Source organism: Euprymna scolopes, chromosome 32, assembly GCF_053919585.1.
Source record: "Euprymna scolopes isolate OS-2025 chromosome 32, ASM5391958v1, whole genome shotgun sequence".
NCBI classification, from domain to species: domain Eukaryota; kingdom Metazoa; phylum Mollusca; class Cephalopoda; order Sepiida; family Sepiolidae; genus Euprymna; species Euprymna scolopes.
Genome location: NC_136513.1, coordinates 19,764,645 through 19,778,973, shown reverse-complemented (window position 1 = coordinate 19,778,973; position 14,329 = coordinate 19,764,645). Strand labels below are relative to the sequence as shown.

Here is a 14,329-nt window from a genome sequence, read left to right as displayed (position 1 = left end):
GTTGTCAGAAGTGGGATTCGAACCCACGCCGGGAACACCCGACTGCGAGCTGAACGCAGCGCCTTAGACCGCTCGGCCATCCTGACACATTTACTCGTCTCCGTTCAACATTGAATACTCTAAAGAATATCTAACTATGCAAAATTTTGTCTTTTGTCATTAATGTAACAAAATTCATTCATATGCGGCAATATCAGAGCAGCTTCTTTATGCGAATTTTACACTTTGGATTTTATAAAAAATTCTAGCATCATCTTTTGTTGTCAGAAGTGGGATTCGAACCCACGCCGGGAACACCCGACTGCGACCTGAACGCAGCGCCTTAGACCGCTCGGCCATCCTGACACATTTACTCGTCTCCGTTCAACATTGAATACTCTAAAGAATATCTAACTATGCAAAATTTTGTCTTTTGTCATTAATGTAACAAAATTCATTCATATGCGGCAATATCAGTGCAGCTTCTTTGTGCGAATTTTACACTTTGGATTTTATAAAAATTCAAGCATCAGCTTTTGTTGTCAGAAGTGGGATTCGAACCCACGCCGGGAACACCCGACTGCGACCTGAACGCAGCGCCTTAGACCGCTCGGCCATCCTGACACATTTACTCGTCTCCGTTCAACATTGAATACTCTAAAGAATATCTAACTATGCAAAATTTTGTCTTTTGTCATTAATGTAACAAAATTCATTCATATGCGGCAATATCAGTGCAGCTTCTTTATGCGAATTTTACACTTTGGATTTTATAAAAAATTCTAGCATGGTCTTTTGTTGTCAGAAGTGGGATTCGAACCCATGCCGGGAACACCCGATTGCGACCTGAACGCAGCGCCTTAGACCGCTCGGCCATCCTGACACATTTACTCGTCTCCGTTCAACATTGAATACTCTAAAGAATATCTAACTATGCAAAATTTTGTCTTTTGTCATTAATGTAACAAAATTCCTTCATATGCGGCAATATCAGTGCAGCTTCTTTGTGCGAATTTTACACTTTGGATTTTATAAAAATTCAAGCATCAGCTTTTGTTGTCAGAAGTTGGATTCGAACCCACGCCGGGAACACCCGACTGCGACCTGAACGCAGCGCCTTAGACCGCTCGGCCATCCTGACACATTTACTCGTCTCCGTTCAACATTGAATACTCTAAAGAATATCTAACTATGCAAAATTTTGTCTTTTGTCATTAATGTAACAAAATTCATTCATATGCGGCAATATCAGTGCAGCTTCTTTATGCGAATTTTACACTTTGGATTTTATAAAAAATTCTAGCATCATCTTTTGTTGTCAGAAGTGGGATTCGAACCCACGCCGGGAACACCCGACTGCGACCTGAACGCAGCGCCTTAGACCGCTCGGCCATCCTGACAACTTTTACTCGTCTCCGTTCAACATTGAATACTCTAAAGAATATCTAACTATGCAAAATTTTGTCTTTTGTCATTAATGTAACAAAATTCATTCATATGCGGCAATATCAGTGCAGCTTCTTTGTGCGAATTTTACACTTTGGATTTTATAAAAATTCAAGCATCAGCTTTTGTTGTCAGAAGTGGGATTCGAACCCACGCCGGGAACACCCGACTGCGACCTGAACGCAGCGCCTTAGACCGCTCGGCCATCCTGACACATTTACTCGTCTCCGTTCAACATTGAATACTGTTAAGAATATCTAACTATGCACAATTTTGTCTTTTGTCATTAATGTAACAAAATTCATTCATATGCGGCAATATCAGTGCAGCTTCTTTATGCGAATTTTACACTTTGGATTTCATAAAAAATTCTAGCATCATCTTTTGTTGTCAGAAGTGGGATTCGAACCCACGCCGGGAACACCCGACTGCGAGCTGAACGCAGCGCCTTAGACCGCTCGGCCATCCTGACACATTTACTCGTCTCCGTTCAACATTGAATACTCTAAAGAATATCTAACTATGCAAAATTTTGTCTTTTGTCATTAATGTAACAAAATTCATTCATATGCGGCAATATCAGTGCAGCTTCTTTATGCGAATGTTACACTTTGGATTTTATAAAAATTCAAGCATCAGCTTTTGTTGTCAGAAGAGGGATTCGAACCCACGCCGGGAACACCCGACTGCGACCTGAACGCAGCGCCTTAGACCGCTCGGCCATCCTGACACATTAATCGTCTCCGTTCAACATTGAATACTCTAAAGAATATCTAACTATGCACAATTTTGTCTTTTGTCATTAATGTAACAAAATTCATTCATATGCGGCAATATCAGTGCAGCTTCTTTATGCGAATTTTACACTTTGGATTTTATAAAAATTCAAGCATCAGCTTTTGTTGTAAGAAGTGGGATTCGAACCCACGCCGGGAACACCCGACTGCGACCTGAACGCAGCGCCTTAGACCGCTCGGCCATCCTGACACATTTACTCGTCTCCGTTCAACATTGAATACTCTAAAGAATATCTAACTATGCAAAATATTGTCTTTTGTCATTAATGTAACAAAATTCATTCATATGCGGCAATATCAGTGCAGCTTCTTTATGCGAATTTTACACTTTGGATTTTATAAAAAATTCTAGCATCATCTTTTGTTGTCAGAAGTGGGATTCGAACCCACGCCGGGAACACCCGACTGCGAGCTGAACGCAGCGCCTTAGACCGCTCGGCCATCCTGACACATTTACTCGTCTCCGTTCAACATTGAATACTCTAAAGAATATCTAACTATGCAAAATTTTGTCTTTTGTCATTAATGTAACAAAATTCATTCATATGCGGCAATATCAGAGCAGCTTCTTTATGCGAATTTTACACTTTGGATTTTATAAAAAATTCTAGCATCATCTTTTGTTGTCAGAAGTGGGATTCGAACCCACGCCGGGAACACCCGACTGCGACCTGAACGCAGCGCCTTAGACCGCTCGGCCATCCTGACACATTTACTCGTCTCCGTTCAACATTGAATACTCTAAAGAATATCTAACTATGCAAAATTTTGTCTTTTGTCATTAATGTAACAAAATTCATTCATATGCGGCAATATCAGTGCAGCTTCTTTGTGCGAATTTTACACTTTGGATTTTATAAAAATTCAAGCATCAGCTTTTGTTGTCAGAAGTGGGATTCGAACCCACGCCGGGAACACCCGACTGCGACCTGAACGCAGCGCCTTAGACCGCTCGGCCATCCTGACACATTTACTCGTCTCCGTTCAACATTGAATACTCTAAAGAATATCTAACTATGCAAAATTTTGTCTTTTGTCATTAATGTAACAAAATTCATTCATATGCGGCAATATCAGTGCAGCTTCTTTATGCGAATTTTACACTTTGGATTTTATAAAAAATTCTAGCATGGTCTTTTGTTGTCAGAAGTGGGATTCGAACCCATGCCGGGAACACCCGATTGCGACCTGAACGCAGCGCCTTAGACCGCTCGGCCATCCTGACACATTTACTCGTCTCCGTTCAACATTGAATACTCTAAAGAATATCTAACTATGCAAAATTTTGTCTTTTGTCATTAATGTAACAAAATTCCTTCATATGCGGCAATATCAGTGCAGCTTCTTTGTGCGAATTTTACACTTTGGATTTTATAAAAATTCAAGCATCAGCTTTTGTTGTCAGAAGTTGGATTCGAACCCACGCCGGGAACACCCGACTGCGACCTGAACGCAGCGCCTTAGACCGCTCGGCCATCCTGACACATTTACTCGTCTCCGTTCAACATTGAATACTCTAAAGAATATCTAACTATGCAAAATTTTGTCTTTTGTCATTAATGTAACAAAATTCATTCATATGCGGCAATATCAGTGCAGCTTCTTTATGCGAATTTTACACTTTGGATTTTATAAAAAATTCTAGCATCATCTTTTGTTGTCAGAAGTGGGATTCGAACCCACGCCGGGAACACCCGACTGCGACCTGAACGCAGCGCCTTAGACCGCTCGGCCATCCTGACAACTTTTACTCGTCTCCGTTCAACATTGAATACTCTAAAGAATATCTAACTATGCAAAATTTTGTCTTTTGTCATTAATGTAACAAAATTCATTCATATGCGGCAATATCAGTGCAGCTTCTTTGTGCGAATTTTACACTTTGGATTTTATAAAAATTCAAGCATCAGCTTTTGTTGTCAGAAGTGGGATTCGAACCCACGCCGGGAACACCCGACTGCGACCTGAACGCAGCGCCTTAGACCGCTCGGCCATCCTGACACATTTACTCGTCTCCGTTCAACATTGAATACTGTTAAGAATATCTAACTATGCACAATTTTGTCTTTTGTCATTAATGTAACAAAATTCATTCATATGCGGCAATATCAGTGCAGCTTCTTTATGCGAATTTTACACTTTGGATTTCATAAAAAATTCTAGCATCATCTTTTGTTGTCAGAAGTGGGATTCGAACCCACGCCGGGAACACCCGACTGCGAGCTGAACGCAGCGCCTTAGACCGCTCGGCCATCCTGACACATTTACTCGTCTCCGTTCAACATTGAATACTCTAAAGAATATCTAACTATGCAAAATTTTGTCTTTTGTCATTAATGTAACCAAATTCATTCATATGCGGCAATATCAGTGCAGCTTCTTTATGCGAATGTTACACTTTGGATTTTATAAAAATTCAAGCATCAGCTTTTGTTGTCAGAAGAGGGATTCGAACCCACGCCGGGAACACCCGACTGCGACCTGAACGCAGCGCCTTAGACCGCTTTGCCATCCTGACACATTTACTCGTCTCCGTTCAACATTGAATACTCTAAAGAATATCTAACTATGCAAAATTTTGTCTTTTGTCATTAATGTAACAAAATTCATTCATATGCGGCAATATCAGTGCAGCTTCTTTATGCGAATTTTACACTTTGGATTTTATAAAAAATTCTAGCATCATCTTTTGTTGTCAGAAGTGGGATTCGAACCCACGCCGGGAACACCCGACTGCGAGCTGAACGCAGCGCCATAGACCGCTCGGCCATCCTGACACATTTACTCATCGACGTTCAACATTGAATACTCTAAAGAATATCTAACTATGCAAAATTTTGTCTTTTGTCATTAATGTAACAAAATTCATTCATATGCGGCAATATCAGTGCAGCTTCTTTGTGCGAATTTTACACTTTGGATTTTATAAAAATTCAAGCATCAGCTTTTGTTGTCAGAAGTTGGATTCGAACCCACGCCGGGAACACCCGACTGCGACCTGAACGCAGCGCCTTAGACCGCTCGGCCATCCTGACACATTTACTCGTCTCCGTTCCACATTGAATACTCTAAAGAATATCTAACTATGCAAAATTTTGTCTTTTGTCATTAATGTAACAAAATTCATTCATATGCGGCAATATCAGTGCAGCTTCTTTATGCGAATTTTACACTTTGGATTTTATAAAAAATTCTAGCATCGTCTTTTGTTGTCAGAAGTGGGATTCGAACCCATGCCGGGAACACCCGATTGCGACCTGAACGCAGCGCCTTAGACCGCTCGGCCATCCTGACACATTTACTCGTCTCCGTTCAACATTGAATACTCTAAAGAATATCTAACTATGCAAAATTTTGTCTTTTGTCATTAATGTAACAAAATTCATTCATATGCGGCAATATCAGTGCAGCTTCTTTGTGCGAATTTTACACTTTGGATTTTATAAAAATTCAAGCATCAGCTTTTGTTGTCAGAAGTTGGATTCGAACCCACGCCGGGAACACCCGACTGCGACCTGAACGCAGCGCCTTAGACCGCTCGGCCATCCTGACACATTTACTCGTCTCCGTTCAACATTGAATACTCTAAAGAATATCTAACTATGCAAAATTTTGTCTTTTGTCATTAATGTAACAAAATTCATTCATATGCGGCAATATCAGTGCAGCTTCTTTATGCGAATTTTACACTTTGGATTTTATAAAAAATTCTAGCATCATCTTTCGTTGTCAGAAGTGGGATTCGAACCCACGCCGGGAACACCCGACTGCGACCTGAACGCAGCGCCTTAGACCGCTTGGCCATCCTGACACATTTACTCGTCTCCGTTCAACATTGAATACTCTAAAGAATATCTAACTATGCAAAATTTTGTCTTTTGTCATTAATGTAACAAAATTCATTCATATGCGGCAATATCAGTGCAGCTTCTTTGTGCGAATTTTACACTTTGGATTTTATAAAAATTCAAGCATCAGCTTTTGTTGTCAGAAGTGGGATTCGAACCCACGCCGGGAACACCCGACTGCGACCTGAACGCAGCGCCTTAGACCGCTCGGCCATCCTGACACATTTACTCGTCTCCGTTCAACATTGAATACTCTTAAGAATATCTAACTATGCCAAATTTTGTCTTTTGTCATTAATGTAACAAAATTCATTCATATGCGGCAATATCAGTGCAGCTTCTTTATGCGAATTTTACTCTTCGGATTTTATAAAAAATTCTAGCATCATCTTTTGTTGTCAGAAGTGGGATTCGAACCCACGCCGGGAACACCCGACTGCGAGCTGAACGCAGCGCCTTAGACCGCTCGGCCATCCTGACACATTTACTCGTCTCCGTTCAACATTGAATACTCTAAAGAATATCTAACTATGCAAAATTTTGTCTTTTGTCATTAATGTAACCAAATTCATTCATATGCGGCAATATCAGTGCAGCTTCTTTATGCGAATGTTACACTTTGGATTTTATAAAAATTCAAGCATCAGCTTTTGTTGTAAGAAGTGGGATTCGAACCCACGCCGGGAACACCCGACTGCGACCTGAACGCAGCGCCTTAGACCGCTTTGCCATCCTGACACATTTACTCGTCTCCGTTCAACATTGAATACTCTAAAGAATATCTAACTATGCAAAATTTTGTCTTTTGTCATTAATGTAACAAAATTCATTCATATGCGGCAATATCAGTGCAGCTTCTTTATGCGAATTTTACACTTTGGATTTTATAAAAAATTCTAGCATCATCTTTTGTTGTCAGAAGTGGGATTCGAACCCACGCCGGGAACACCCGACTGCGAGCTGAACGCAGCGCCTTAGACCGCTCGGCCATCCTGACACATTTACTCGTCGACGTTCAACATTGAATACTCTAAAGAATATCTAACTATGCAAAATTTTGTCTTTTGTCATTAATGTAACAAAATTCATTCATATGCGGCAATATCAGTGCAGCTTCTTTATGCGAATTTTACACTTTGGATTTTATAAAAAATTCTAGCATCATCTTTTGTTGTCAGAAGTGGGATTCGAACCCACGCCGGGAACACCCGACTGCGAGCTGAACGCAGCGCCTTAGACCGCTCGGCCATCCTGACACATTTACTCGTCGACGTTCAACATTGAATACTCTAAAGAATATCTAACTATGCAAAATTTTGTCTTTTGTCATTAATGTAACAAAATTCATTCATATGCGGCAATATCAGTGCAGCTTCTTTGTGCGAATTTTACACTTTGGATTTTATAAAAATTCAAGCATCAGCTTTTGTTGTCAGAAGTGGGATTCGAACCCACGCCGGGAACACCCGACTGCGACCTGAACGCAGCGCCTTAGACCGCTCGGCCATCCTGACACATTTACTCGTCTCCGTTCAACATTGAATACTCTAAAGAATATCTAACTATGCAAAATTTTGTCTTTTGTCATTAATGTAACAAAATTCATTCATATGCGGCAATATCAGTGCAGCTTCTTTGTGCGAATTTTACACTTTGGATTTTATAAAAATTCAAGCATCAGCTTTTGTTGTCAGAAGTTGGATTCGAACCCACGCCGGGAACACCCGACTGCGACCTGAACGCAGCGCCTTAGACCGCTCGGCCATCCTGACACATTTACTCGTCTCCGTTCAACATTGAATACTCTAAAGAATATCTAACTATGCAAAATTTTGTCTTTTGTCATTAATGTAACAAAATTCATTCATATGCGGCAATATCAGTGCAGCTTCTTTATGCGAATTTTACACTTTGGATTTTATAAAAAATTCTAGCATCATCTTTTGTTGTCAGAAGTGGGATTCGAACCCACGCCGGGAACACCCGACTGCGACCTGAACGCAGCGCCTTAGACCGCTCGGCCATCCTGACACATTTACTCGTCTCCGTTCAACATTGAATACTCTAAAGAATATCTAACTATGCAAAATTTTGTCTTTTGTCATTAATGTAACAAAATTCATTCATATGCGGCAATATCAGTGCAGCTTCTTTGTGCGAATTTTACACTTTGGATTTTATAAAAATTCAAGCATCAGCTTTTGTTGTCAGAAGTGGGATTCGAACCCACGCCGGGAACACCCGACTGCGACCTGAACGCAGCGCCTTAGACCGCTCGGCCATCCTGACACATTTACTCGTCTCCGTTCAACATTGAATACTCTTAAGAATATCTAACTATGCCAAATTTTGTCTTTTGTCATTAATGTAACAAAATTCATTCATATGCGGCAATATCAGTGCAGCTTCTTTATGCGAATTTTACACTTTGGATTTTATAAAAAATTCTAGCATCATCTTTTGTTGTCAGAAGTGGGATTCGAACCCACGCCGGGAACACCCGACTGCGAGCTGAACGCAGCGCCTTAGACCGCTCGGCCATCCTGACACATTTACTCGTCTCCGTTCAACATTGAATACTCTAAAGAATATCTAACTATGCAAAATTTTGTCTTTTGTCATTAATGTAACCAAATTCATTCATATGCGGCAATATCAGTGCAGCTTCTTTATGCGAATGTTACACTTTGGATTTTATAAAAATTCAAGCATCAGCTTTTGTTGTAAGAAGTGGGATTCGAACCCACGCCGGGAACACCCGACTGCGACCTGAACGCAGCGCCTTAGACCGCTTTGCCATCCTGACACATTTACTCGTCTCCGTTCAACATTGAATACTCTAAAGAATATCTAACTATGCAAAATTTTGTCTTTTGTCATTAATGTAACAAAATTCATTCATATGCGGCAATATCAGTGCAGCTTCTTTATGCGAATTTTACACTTTGGATTTTATAAAAAATTCTAGCATCATCTTTTGTTGTCAGAAGTGGGATTCGAACCCATGCCGGGAACACCCGACTGCGAGCTGAACGCAGCGTCTTAGACCGCTCGGCCATCCTGACACATTTACTCGTCGACGTTCAACATTGAATACTCTAAAGAATATCTAACTATGCAAAATTTTGTCTTTTGTCATTAATGTAACAAAATTCATTCATATGCGGCAATATCAGTGCAGCTTCTTTATGCGAATTTTACACTTTAGATTTTATAAAAATTCAAGCATCAGCTCTTGTTGTCAGAAGTGGGATTCGAACCCACGCCGGGAACACCCGACTGCGACCTGAACGCAGCGCCTTAGACCGCTCGGCCATCCTGACACATTTACTACTCTCCGTTCAACATTGAATACTCTAAAGAATATCTAACTATGCAAAATTTTGTCTTTTGTCATTAATGTAACAAAATTCATTCATATGCGGCAATATCAGTGCAGCTTCTTTATGCGAATTTTACACTTTGGATTGTATAAAAATTCAAGCATCAGCTTTTGTTGTCAGAAGTGGGATTCGTACCCACGCCGGGAACACCCGACTGCGCCCTGAACGCAGCGCCTTAGACCGCTCGGCCATCCTGACACATTTACTCGTCTCCGTTCAACATTGAATACTCTAAAGAATAACTATGCAAAATTTTGTCTTCTGTCATTAATGTAACAAAATTCATTCATATGCGGCAATATCAGTGCAGCTTCTTTATGCGAATTTTACACTTTGGATTTTATAAAAATTCAAGCATCATCTTTTGTTGTCAGAAGTGGGATTCGAACCCACGCCGGGAACACCCGACTGCGACCTGAACGCAGCGCCTTAGACCGCTCGGCCATCCTGACACATTTACTCGTCTCCGTTCAACATTGAATACTCTAAAGAATATCTAACTATGCAAAATTTTGTCTTTTGTCATTAATGTAACAAAATTCATTCATATGCGGCAATATCAGTGCAGCTTCTTTATGCGAATTTTAAAATTTGGATTTTATAAAAATTCAAGCATCATCACTTGTTGTCAGACGTGGGATTCGAACCCACGCCGGGAACACCCGACTGCGCCCTGAACGCAGCGCCTTAGACCGCTCGGCCATCCTGACACATTTACTCGTCTCCGTTCAACATTGAATACTCTAAAGAATAACTATGCAAAATTTTGTCTTCTGACATTAATGTAACAAAATTCAATAATATGCGGCAATATCAGTGCAGCTTCTTTATGCGAATTTTACACTTTGGATTTTATAAAAATTCAAGACTCAGCTTTTGTTGTCAGAAGTGGGATTCAAACCCACGCCGGGAACACCCGACTTCGACCTGAACGCAGCGCCTTAGACCGCTCGGCCATCCTGACACATTTACTCGTCTCCGTTCAACATTGAATACTCTAAAGAATATCTAACTATGCAAAATTTGTCTTTTGTCATTAATGTAACAAAATTCATTCATATGCTGCAATATCAGTGCAGCTTCTTTATGCGAATTTTACACTTTGGATTTTATAAAAATTCGAGCATCAGCTTTTGTTGTCAGAAGTGGGATTCGAACCCACGCCGGGAACACCCGACTGCGACCTGAACGCAGCGCCTTAGACCGCTCGGCCATCCTGACACATTCACTCGTCTCCGTTCAACATTGAATACTCTAAAGAATTACTATGCAAAATTTTGTCTTTTGTCATTAATGTAACAAAATTCATTCATATGCGGCAATATCAGTGCAGCTTCTTTATGCGAATTTTACACTTTGGATTTTATAAAAATTCAAGCATCATCACTTGTTGTCAGAAGTGGGATTCGAACCCACGCCGGGAACACCCGACTGCGACCTGAACGCAGCGCCTTAGACCGCTCGGTCATCCTGACACATTTACTCGTCTCCGTTCAACAGTGAATACTCTATAGAATATCTAACTATGCAAAATTTTGTCTTTTGTCATTAATGTAACAAAATTCATTCATATGCGGCAATATCAGTGCAGCTTCTTTATGCGAATTTAGCACTGTGGATTTTATACAAATTCAAGCATCAGCTTTTGTTGTCAGAAGTGGGATTCGAACCCACGTCGGGAACACCCGACTGCGACCTGAACGCAGCGCCTTAGACCGCTTGGCCATCCTGACACATTTACTACTCTCCGTTCAACATTGAATACTCTAAAGAATATCTAACTATGCAAAATTTTGTCTTTTGTCATTAATGAAACAGAATTCATTCATATGCGGCAATAACAGTGCAGCTTCTTTATGCGAATTTTACACTTTGGATTTTATAAAAATTCAAGCATCAGCTCTTGTTGTCAGAAGTGGGAGTCGCACCAATGCCGGGAACACCCGACTGCTACCTGAACGCAGCGCCTTAGACCGCTCGGCCATCCTGACACATTTACTCGTCTCCGTTCAACATTGAATACTCTAAAGACTATCTAACTATGCAAAATTTCGTCTTTTGTCATTAATGTAACAAAATTCATTCATATGCGGCAATATCAGTGCAGCTTCTTTATGCGAATTTTACACTTTGGATTTTATAAAAATTCAAGCATCAGCTTTTGTTGTCAGAAGTGGGATTCGAACCAACGCCGGGAACACCCGACTGCAACCTGAACGCCGCGCCTTAGACCGCTCGGCCATCCTGACACATTTACTCGTCTCCGTTTAACATTGAATACTCTTAAGAATATCTAACTATGCAAAATTTTGTCTTTTGTCATTAATGTAACAAAATTCATTCATATGCGGCAATATCAGTGCAGCTTCTTTATGCGAATTTTACACTTTGGATTGTATAAAAATTCAAGCATCAGCTTTTGTTGTCAGAAGTGGGATTCGTACCCACGCCGGGAACACCCGACTGCGCCCTGAACGCAGCGCCTTAGACCGCTCGGCCATCCTGACACATTTACTCGTCTCCGTTCAACATTGAATACTCTAAAGAAAAACTATGCAAAATTTTGTCTTCTGTCATTAATGTAACAAAATTCATTCATATGCGGCAATATCAGTGCAGCTTCTTCGTGCGAATTTTACACTTTGGATTTTATAAAAATTCAAGACTCAGCTTTTGTTGTCAGAAGTGGGATTCGAACCCACGCCGGGAACACCCGACTGCGACCTGAACGCAGCGCCTTAGACCGCTCGGCCATCCTGACACATTTACTCGTCTCCGTTCAACATTGAATACTCTTAAGAATATCTAACTATGCAAAATTTTGTCTTTTGTCATTAATGTAACAAAATTCATTCATATGCGGCAATATCAGTGCAGCTTCTTTATGCGAATTTTACACTTTGGATTTTATAAAAAATTCTAGCATCATCTTTTGTTGTCAGAAGTGGGATTCGAACCCACGCCGGGAACACCCGACTGCGAGCTGAACGCAGCGCCTTAGACCGCTCGGCCATCCTGACACATTTACTCGTCTCCGTTCAACATTGAATACTCTAAAGAATATCTAACTATGCAAAATTTTGTCTTTTGTCATTAATGTAACAAAATTCATTCATATGCGGCAATATCAGTGCAGCTTCTTTATAAGAATTTTACACTTTGGATTTTATAAAAATTCAAGCATCAGCTTTTGTTGTAAGAAGTGGGATTCGAACCCACGCCGGGAACACCCGACTGCGAGCTGAACGCAGCGCCTTAGACCGCTCGGCCATCCTGACACATTTACTCGTCTCCGTTCAACATTCAATACTCTAAAGAATATCTAACTATGCAAAATTTTGTCTTTTGTCATTAATGTAACAAAATTCATTCATATGCGGCAATATCAGTGCAGCTTCTTTATGCGAATTTTACACTTTGGATTTTATAAAAATTCAAGCATCATCTTTTGTTGTCAGAAGTGGGATTCGAACCCACGCCGGGAACACCCGACTGCGACCTGAACGCAGCGCCTTAGACCGCTCGGCCATCCTGACACATTTACTCGTCTCCGTTCAACATTGAATACTCTAAAGAATATCTAACTATGCAAAATTTTGTCTTATGTCATTAATGTAACAAAATTCATTCATATGCGGCAATATCAGTGCAGCTTCTTTATGCGAATTTTAAAATTTGGATTTTATAAAAATTCAAGCATCATCACTTGTTGTCAGACGTGGGATTCGAACCCACGCCGGGAACACCCGACTGCGACCTGAACGCAGCGCCTTAGACCGCTCGGCCATCCTGACACATTTACTCGTCTCCGTTCAACATTGAATACTCTAAAGAATATCTAACTATGCAAAATTTTGTCTTTTGTCATTAATGTAACAAAATTCATTCATATGCGGCAATATCAGTGCAGCTTCTTTGTGCGAATTTTACACTTTGGATTTTATAAAAATTCAAGACTAAGCTTTTGTTGTCAGAAGTGGGATTCGAACCCACGCCGGGAACACCCGACTGCGACCTGAACGCAGCGCCTTAGACCGCTCGGCCATCCTGACACATTTACTCGTCTCCGTTCAACATTGAATACTCTAAAGAATATCTAACTATGCAAAATTTTGTCTTTTGTCATTAATGTAACAAAATTCATTCATATGCGGCAATATCAGTGCAGCTTCGTTATGCGAATTTCAAAATTTGGATTTTATAAAAATTCAAGCATCATCACTTGTTGTCAGACGTGGGATTCGAACCCACGCCGGGAACACCCGACTGCGACCTGAACGCAGCGCCTTAGACCGCTCGGTCATCCTGACACATTTACTCGTCTCCGTTCAACATTGAATACTCTAAAGAATATCTAACTATGCAAAATTTTGTCTTTTGTCATTAATGTAACAAAATTCATTCATATGCGGCAATATCAGTGCAGCTTCTTTGTGCGAATTTTACACTTTGGATTTTATAAAAATTCAAGCATCAGCCTTTGTTGTCAGAAGTGGGATTCGAACCCACGCCGGGAACACTCGACTGCGACCTGAACGCAGCGCCTTAGACCGCTCGGCCATCCTGACACATTTACTCGTCTCCGTTCAACATTGAATACTCTAAAGAATATCTAACTATGCAAAATTTTGTCTTTTGTCATTAATGTAACAAAATTCATTCATATGCGGCAATATCAGTGCAGCTTCTTTATGCGAATTTTAAACTTTGGATTTTATAAAAATTCAAGCATCATCACTTGTTGTCAGACGTGGGATTCGAACCCACGCCGGGAACACCCGACTGCGACCTGAACGCAGCGCCTTAGACCGCTCGGCCATCCTGACACATTTACTCGTCTCCGTTCAACATTGAATACTCTAAAGAATATCTAACT

The 14,329-nt window shown here is 40.7% G+C and overlaps 54 non-coding genes across 54 annotated transcripts; all 54 read right to left on the bottom strand.

Moving 5' to 3' along the window:
• Nucleotides 1-2: 2 nt before the first annotated feature.
• On the bottom strand, nucleotides 3-86 carry Trnal-cag (transfer RNA leucine (anticodon CAG)). The gene has a single exon. It is a non-coding gene; the product is annotated as a tRNA-Leu (tRNA).
• Nucleotides 87-261: 175 nt separating this feature from the next.
• Nucleotides 262-345, bottom strand: Trnal-cag (transfer RNA leucine (anticodon CAG)). The gene has a single exon. It is a non-coding gene; the product is annotated as a tRNA-Leu (tRNA).
• Nucleotides 346-519: 174 nt separating this feature from the next.
• On the bottom strand, nucleotides 520-603 carry Trnal-cag (transfer RNA leucine (anticodon CAG)). The gene has a single exon. It is a non-coding gene; the product is annotated as a tRNA-Leu (tRNA).
• A 175-nt stretch (nucleotides 604-778) lies between these two features.
• Nucleotides 779-862, bottom strand: Trnal-cag (transfer RNA leucine (anticodon CAG)). Its single transcript has one exon. It is a non-coding gene; the product is annotated as a tRNA-Leu (tRNA).
• Nucleotides 863-1,036: 174 nt separating this feature from the next.
• Trnal-cag (transfer RNA leucine (anticodon CAG)) lies at nucleotides 1,037-1,120 on the bottom strand. Its single transcript has one exon. It is a non-coding gene; the product is annotated as a tRNA-Leu (tRNA).
• Nucleotides 1,121-1,295: 175 nt separating this feature from the next.
• Trnal-cag (transfer RNA leucine (anticodon CAG)) lies at nucleotides 1,296-1,379 on the bottom strand. Its single transcript has one exon. It is a non-coding gene; the product is annotated as a tRNA-Leu (tRNA).
• A 175-nt stretch (nucleotides 1,380-1,554) lies between these two features.
• Nucleotides 1,555-1,638, bottom strand: Trnal-cag (transfer RNA leucine (anticodon CAG)). The gene has a single exon. It is a non-coding gene; the product is annotated as a tRNA-Leu (tRNA).
• Nucleotides 1,639-1,813: 175 nt separating this feature from the next.
• Trnal-cag (transfer RNA leucine (anticodon CAG)) lies at nucleotides 1,814-1,897 on the bottom strand. Its single transcript has one exon. It is a non-coding gene; the product is annotated as a tRNA-Leu (tRNA).
• A 174-nt stretch (nucleotides 1,898-2,071) lies between these two features.
• Trnal-cag (transfer RNA leucine (anticodon CAG)) lies at nucleotides 2,072-2,155 on the bottom strand. Its single transcript has one exon. It is a non-coding gene; the product is annotated as a tRNA-Leu (tRNA).
• A 173-nt stretch (nucleotides 2,156-2,328) lies between these two features.
• Nucleotides 2,329-2,412, bottom strand: Trnal-cag (transfer RNA leucine (anticodon CAG)). The gene has a single exon. It is a non-coding gene; the product is annotated as a tRNA-Leu (tRNA).
• Nucleotides 2,413-2,587: 175 nt separating this feature from the next.
• On the bottom strand, nucleotides 2,588-2,671 carry Trnal-cag (transfer RNA leucine (anticodon CAG)). The gene has a single exon. It is a non-coding gene; the product is annotated as a tRNA-Leu (tRNA).
• Nucleotides 2,672-2,846: 175 nt separating this feature from the next.
• Trnal-cag (transfer RNA leucine (anticodon CAG)) lies at nucleotides 2,847-2,930 on the bottom strand. The gene has a single exon. It is a non-coding gene; the product is annotated as a tRNA-Leu (tRNA).
• Nucleotides 2,931-3,104: 174 nt separating this feature from the next.
• Trnal-cag (transfer RNA leucine (anticodon CAG)) lies at nucleotides 3,105-3,188 on the bottom strand. The gene has a single exon. It is a non-coding gene; the product is annotated as a tRNA-Leu (tRNA).
• Nucleotides 3,189-3,363: 175 nt separating this feature from the next.
• Nucleotides 3,364-3,447, bottom strand: Trnal-cag (transfer RNA leucine (anticodon CAG)). The gene has a single exon. It is a non-coding gene; the product is annotated as a tRNA-Leu (tRNA).
• Nucleotides 3,448-3,621: 174 nt separating this feature from the next.
• Trnal-cag (transfer RNA leucine (anticodon CAG)) lies at nucleotides 3,622-3,705 on the bottom strand. The gene has a single exon. It is a non-coding gene; the product is annotated as a tRNA-Leu (tRNA).
• A 175-nt stretch (nucleotides 3,706-3,880) lies between these two features.
• Nucleotides 3,881-3,964, bottom strand: Trnal-cag (transfer RNA leucine (anticodon CAG)). The gene has a single exon. It is a non-coding gene; the product is annotated as a tRNA-Leu (tRNA).
• Nucleotides 3,965-4,139: 175 nt separating this feature from the next.
• Nucleotides 4,140-4,223, bottom strand: Trnal-cag (transfer RNA leucine (anticodon CAG)). Its single transcript has one exon. It is a non-coding gene; the product is annotated as a tRNA-Leu (tRNA).
• A 175-nt stretch (nucleotides 4,224-4,398) lies between these two features.
• Nucleotides 4,399-4,482, bottom strand: Trnal-cag (transfer RNA leucine (anticodon CAG)). Its single transcript has one exon. It is a non-coding gene; the product is annotated as a tRNA-Leu (tRNA).
• A 174-nt stretch (nucleotides 4,483-4,656) lies between these two features.
• Nucleotides 4,657-4,740, bottom strand: Trnal-cag (transfer RNA leucine (anticodon CAG)). The gene has a single exon. It is a non-coding gene; the product is annotated as a tRNA-Leu (tRNA).
• Nucleotides 4,741-4,915: 175 nt separating this feature from the next.
• Nucleotides 4,916-4,999, bottom strand: Trnal-cag (transfer RNA leucine (anticodon CAG)). Its single transcript has one exon. It is a non-coding gene; the product is annotated as a tRNA-Leu (tRNA).
• Nucleotides 5,000-5,173: 174 nt separating this feature from the next.
• Trnal-cag (transfer RNA leucine (anticodon CAG)) lies at nucleotides 5,174-5,257 on the bottom strand. Its single transcript has one exon. It is a non-coding gene; the product is annotated as a tRNA-Leu (tRNA).
• A 175-nt stretch (nucleotides 5,258-5,432) lies between these two features.
• Trnal-cag (transfer RNA leucine (anticodon CAG)) lies at nucleotides 5,433-5,516 on the bottom strand. Its single transcript has one exon. It is a non-coding gene; the product is annotated as a tRNA-Leu (tRNA).
• A 174-nt stretch (nucleotides 5,517-5,690) lies between these two features.
• Trnal-cag (transfer RNA leucine (anticodon CAG)) lies at nucleotides 5,691-5,774 on the bottom strand. Its single transcript has one exon. It is a non-coding gene; the product is annotated as a tRNA-Leu (tRNA).
• Nucleotides 5,775-5,949: 175 nt separating this feature from the next.
• Trnal-cag (transfer RNA leucine (anticodon CAG)) lies at nucleotides 5,950-6,033 on the bottom strand. Its single transcript has one exon. It is a non-coding gene; the product is annotated as a tRNA-Leu (tRNA).
• Nucleotides 6,034-6,207: 174 nt separating this feature from the next.
• On the bottom strand, nucleotides 6,208-6,291 carry Trnal-cag (transfer RNA leucine (anticodon CAG)). Its single transcript has one exon. It is a non-coding gene; the product is annotated as a tRNA-Leu (tRNA).
• Nucleotides 6,292-6,466: 175 nt separating this feature from the next.
• Nucleotides 6,467-6,550, bottom strand: Trnal-cag (transfer RNA leucine (anticodon CAG)). The gene has a single exon. It is a non-coding gene; the product is annotated as a tRNA-Leu (tRNA).
• A 174-nt stretch (nucleotides 6,551-6,724) lies between these two features.
• Nucleotides 6,725-6,808, bottom strand: Trnal-cag (transfer RNA leucine (anticodon CAG)). Its single transcript has one exon. It is a non-coding gene; the product is annotated as a tRNA-Leu (tRNA).
• A 175-nt stretch (nucleotides 6,809-6,983) lies between these two features.
• Nucleotides 6,984-7,067, bottom strand: Trnal-cag (transfer RNA leucine (anticodon CAG)). The gene has a single exon. It is a non-coding gene; the product is annotated as a tRNA-Leu (tRNA).
• A 175-nt stretch (nucleotides 7,068-7,242) lies between these two features.
• Nucleotides 7,243-7,326, bottom strand: Trnal-cag (transfer RNA leucine (anticodon CAG)). The gene has a single exon. It is a non-coding gene; the product is annotated as a tRNA-Leu (tRNA).
• A 174-nt stretch (nucleotides 7,327-7,500) lies between these two features.
• Nucleotides 7,501-7,584, bottom strand: Trnal-cag (transfer RNA leucine (anticodon CAG)). The gene has a single exon. It is a non-coding gene; the product is annotated as a tRNA-Leu (tRNA).
• Nucleotides 7,585-7,758: 174 nt separating this feature from the next.
• Nucleotides 7,759-7,842, bottom strand: Trnal-cag (transfer RNA leucine (anticodon CAG)). The gene has a single exon. It is a non-coding gene; the product is annotated as a tRNA-Leu (tRNA).
• Nucleotides 7,843-8,017: 175 nt separating this feature from the next.
• Trnal-cag (transfer RNA leucine (anticodon CAG)) lies at nucleotides 8,018-8,101 on the bottom strand. Its single transcript has one exon. It is a non-coding gene; the product is annotated as a tRNA-Leu (tRNA).
• A 174-nt stretch (nucleotides 8,102-8,275) lies between these two features.
• Trnal-cag (transfer RNA leucine (anticodon CAG)) lies at nucleotides 8,276-8,359 on the bottom strand. The gene has a single exon. It is a non-coding gene; the product is annotated as a tRNA-Leu (tRNA).
• A 175-nt stretch (nucleotides 8,360-8,534) lies between these two features.
• On the bottom strand, nucleotides 8,535-8,618 carry Trnal-cag (transfer RNA leucine (anticodon CAG)). The gene has a single exon. It is a non-coding gene; the product is annotated as a tRNA-Leu (tRNA).
• A 174-nt stretch (nucleotides 8,619-8,792) lies between these two features.
• On the bottom strand, nucleotides 8,793-8,876 carry Trnal-cag (transfer RNA leucine (anticodon CAG)). Its single transcript has one exon. It is a non-coding gene; the product is annotated as a tRNA-Leu (tRNA).
• Nucleotides 8,877-9,051: 175 nt separating this feature from the next.
• Nucleotides 9,052-9,135, bottom strand: Trnal-cag (transfer RNA leucine (anticodon CAG)). The gene has a single exon. It is a non-coding gene; the product is annotated as a tRNA-Leu (tRNA).
• Nucleotides 9,136-9,309: 174 nt separating this feature from the next.
• On the bottom strand, nucleotides 9,310-9,393 carry Trnal-cag (transfer RNA leucine (anticodon CAG)). Its single transcript has one exon. It is a non-coding gene; the product is annotated as a tRNA-Leu (tRNA).
• Nucleotides 9,394-9,567: 174 nt separating this feature from the next.
• Trnal-cag (transfer RNA leucine (anticodon CAG)) lies at nucleotides 9,568-9,651 on the bottom strand. The gene has a single exon. It is a non-coding gene; the product is annotated as a tRNA-Leu (tRNA).
• Nucleotides 9,652-9,821: 170 nt separating this feature from the next.
• Trnal-cag (transfer RNA leucine (anticodon CAG)) lies at nucleotides 9,822-9,905 on the bottom strand. Its single transcript has one exon. It is a non-coding gene; the product is annotated as a tRNA-Leu (tRNA).
• Nucleotides 9,906-10,079: 174 nt separating this feature from the next.
• Nucleotides 10,080-10,163, bottom strand: Trnal-cag (transfer RNA leucine (anticodon CAG)). Its single transcript has one exon. It is a non-coding gene; the product is annotated as a tRNA-Leu (tRNA).
• Nucleotides 10,164-10,333: 170 nt separating this feature from the next.
• Nucleotides 10,334-10,417, bottom strand: Trnal-cag (transfer RNA leucine (anticodon CAG)). The gene has a single exon. It is a non-coding gene; the product is annotated as a tRNA-Leu (tRNA).
• Nucleotides 10,418-10,590: 173 nt separating this feature from the next.
• Nucleotides 10,591-10,674, bottom strand: Trnal-cag (transfer RNA leucine (anticodon CAG)). The gene has a single exon. It is a non-coding gene; the product is annotated as a tRNA-Leu (tRNA).
• Nucleotides 10,675-10,844: 170 nt separating this feature from the next.
• On the bottom strand, nucleotides 10,845-10,928 carry Trnal-cag (transfer RNA leucine (anticodon CAG)). Its single transcript has one exon. It is a non-coding gene; the product is annotated as a tRNA-Leu (tRNA).
• A 174-nt stretch (nucleotides 10,929-11,102) lies between these two features.
• On the bottom strand, nucleotides 11,103-11,186 carry Trnal-cag (transfer RNA leucine (anticodon CAG)). Its single transcript has one exon. It is a non-coding gene; the product is annotated as a tRNA-Leu (tRNA).
• Nucleotides 11,187-11,876: 690 nt separating this feature from the next.
• Nucleotides 11,877-11,960, bottom strand: Trnal-cag (transfer RNA leucine (anticodon CAG)). The gene has a single exon. It is a non-coding gene; the product is annotated as a tRNA-Leu (tRNA).
• A 170-nt stretch (nucleotides 11,961-12,130) lies between these two features.
• Nucleotides 12,131-12,214, bottom strand: Trnal-cag (transfer RNA leucine (anticodon CAG)). The gene has a single exon. It is a non-coding gene; the product is annotated as a tRNA-Leu (tRNA).
• Nucleotides 12,215-12,389: 175 nt separating this feature from the next.
• On the bottom strand, nucleotides 12,390-12,473 carry Trnal-cag (transfer RNA leucine (anticodon CAG)). The gene has a single exon. It is a non-coding gene; the product is annotated as a tRNA-Leu (tRNA).
• A 174-nt stretch (nucleotides 12,474-12,647) lies between these two features.
• Trnal-cag (transfer RNA leucine (anticodon CAG)) lies at nucleotides 12,648-12,731 on the bottom strand. Its single transcript has one exon. It is a non-coding gene; the product is annotated as a tRNA-Leu (tRNA).
• A 174-nt stretch (nucleotides 12,732-12,905) lies between these two features.
• Nucleotides 12,906-12,989, bottom strand: Trnal-cag (transfer RNA leucine (anticodon CAG)). The gene has a single exon. It is a non-coding gene; the product is annotated as a tRNA-Leu (tRNA).
• A 174-nt stretch (nucleotides 12,990-13,163) lies between these two features.
• On the bottom strand, nucleotides 13,164-13,247 carry Trnal-cag (transfer RNA leucine (anticodon CAG)). The gene has a single exon. It is a non-coding gene; the product is annotated as a tRNA-Leu (tRNA).
• A 174-nt stretch (nucleotides 13,248-13,421) lies between these two features.
• On the bottom strand, nucleotides 13,422-13,505 carry Trnal-cag (transfer RNA leucine (anticodon CAG)). Its single transcript has one exon. It is a non-coding gene; the product is annotated as a tRNA-Leu (tRNA).
• Nucleotides 13,506-13,679: 174 nt separating this feature from the next.
• On the bottom strand, nucleotides 13,680-13,763 carry Trnal-cag (transfer RNA leucine (anticodon CAG)). The gene has a single exon. It is a non-coding gene; the product is annotated as a tRNA-Leu (tRNA).
• Nucleotides 13,764-13,937: 174 nt separating this feature from the next.
• Trnal-cag (transfer RNA leucine (anticodon CAG)) lies at nucleotides 13,938-14,021 on the bottom strand. The gene has a single exon. It is a non-coding gene; the product is annotated as a tRNA-Leu (tRNA).
• Nucleotides 14,022-14,195: 174 nt separating this feature from the next.
• Trnal-cag (transfer RNA leucine (anticodon CAG)) lies at nucleotides 14,196-14,279 on the bottom strand. Its single transcript has one exon. It is a non-coding gene; the product is annotated as a tRNA-Leu (tRNA).
• Nucleotides 14,280-14,329: the final 50 nt, after the last annotated feature.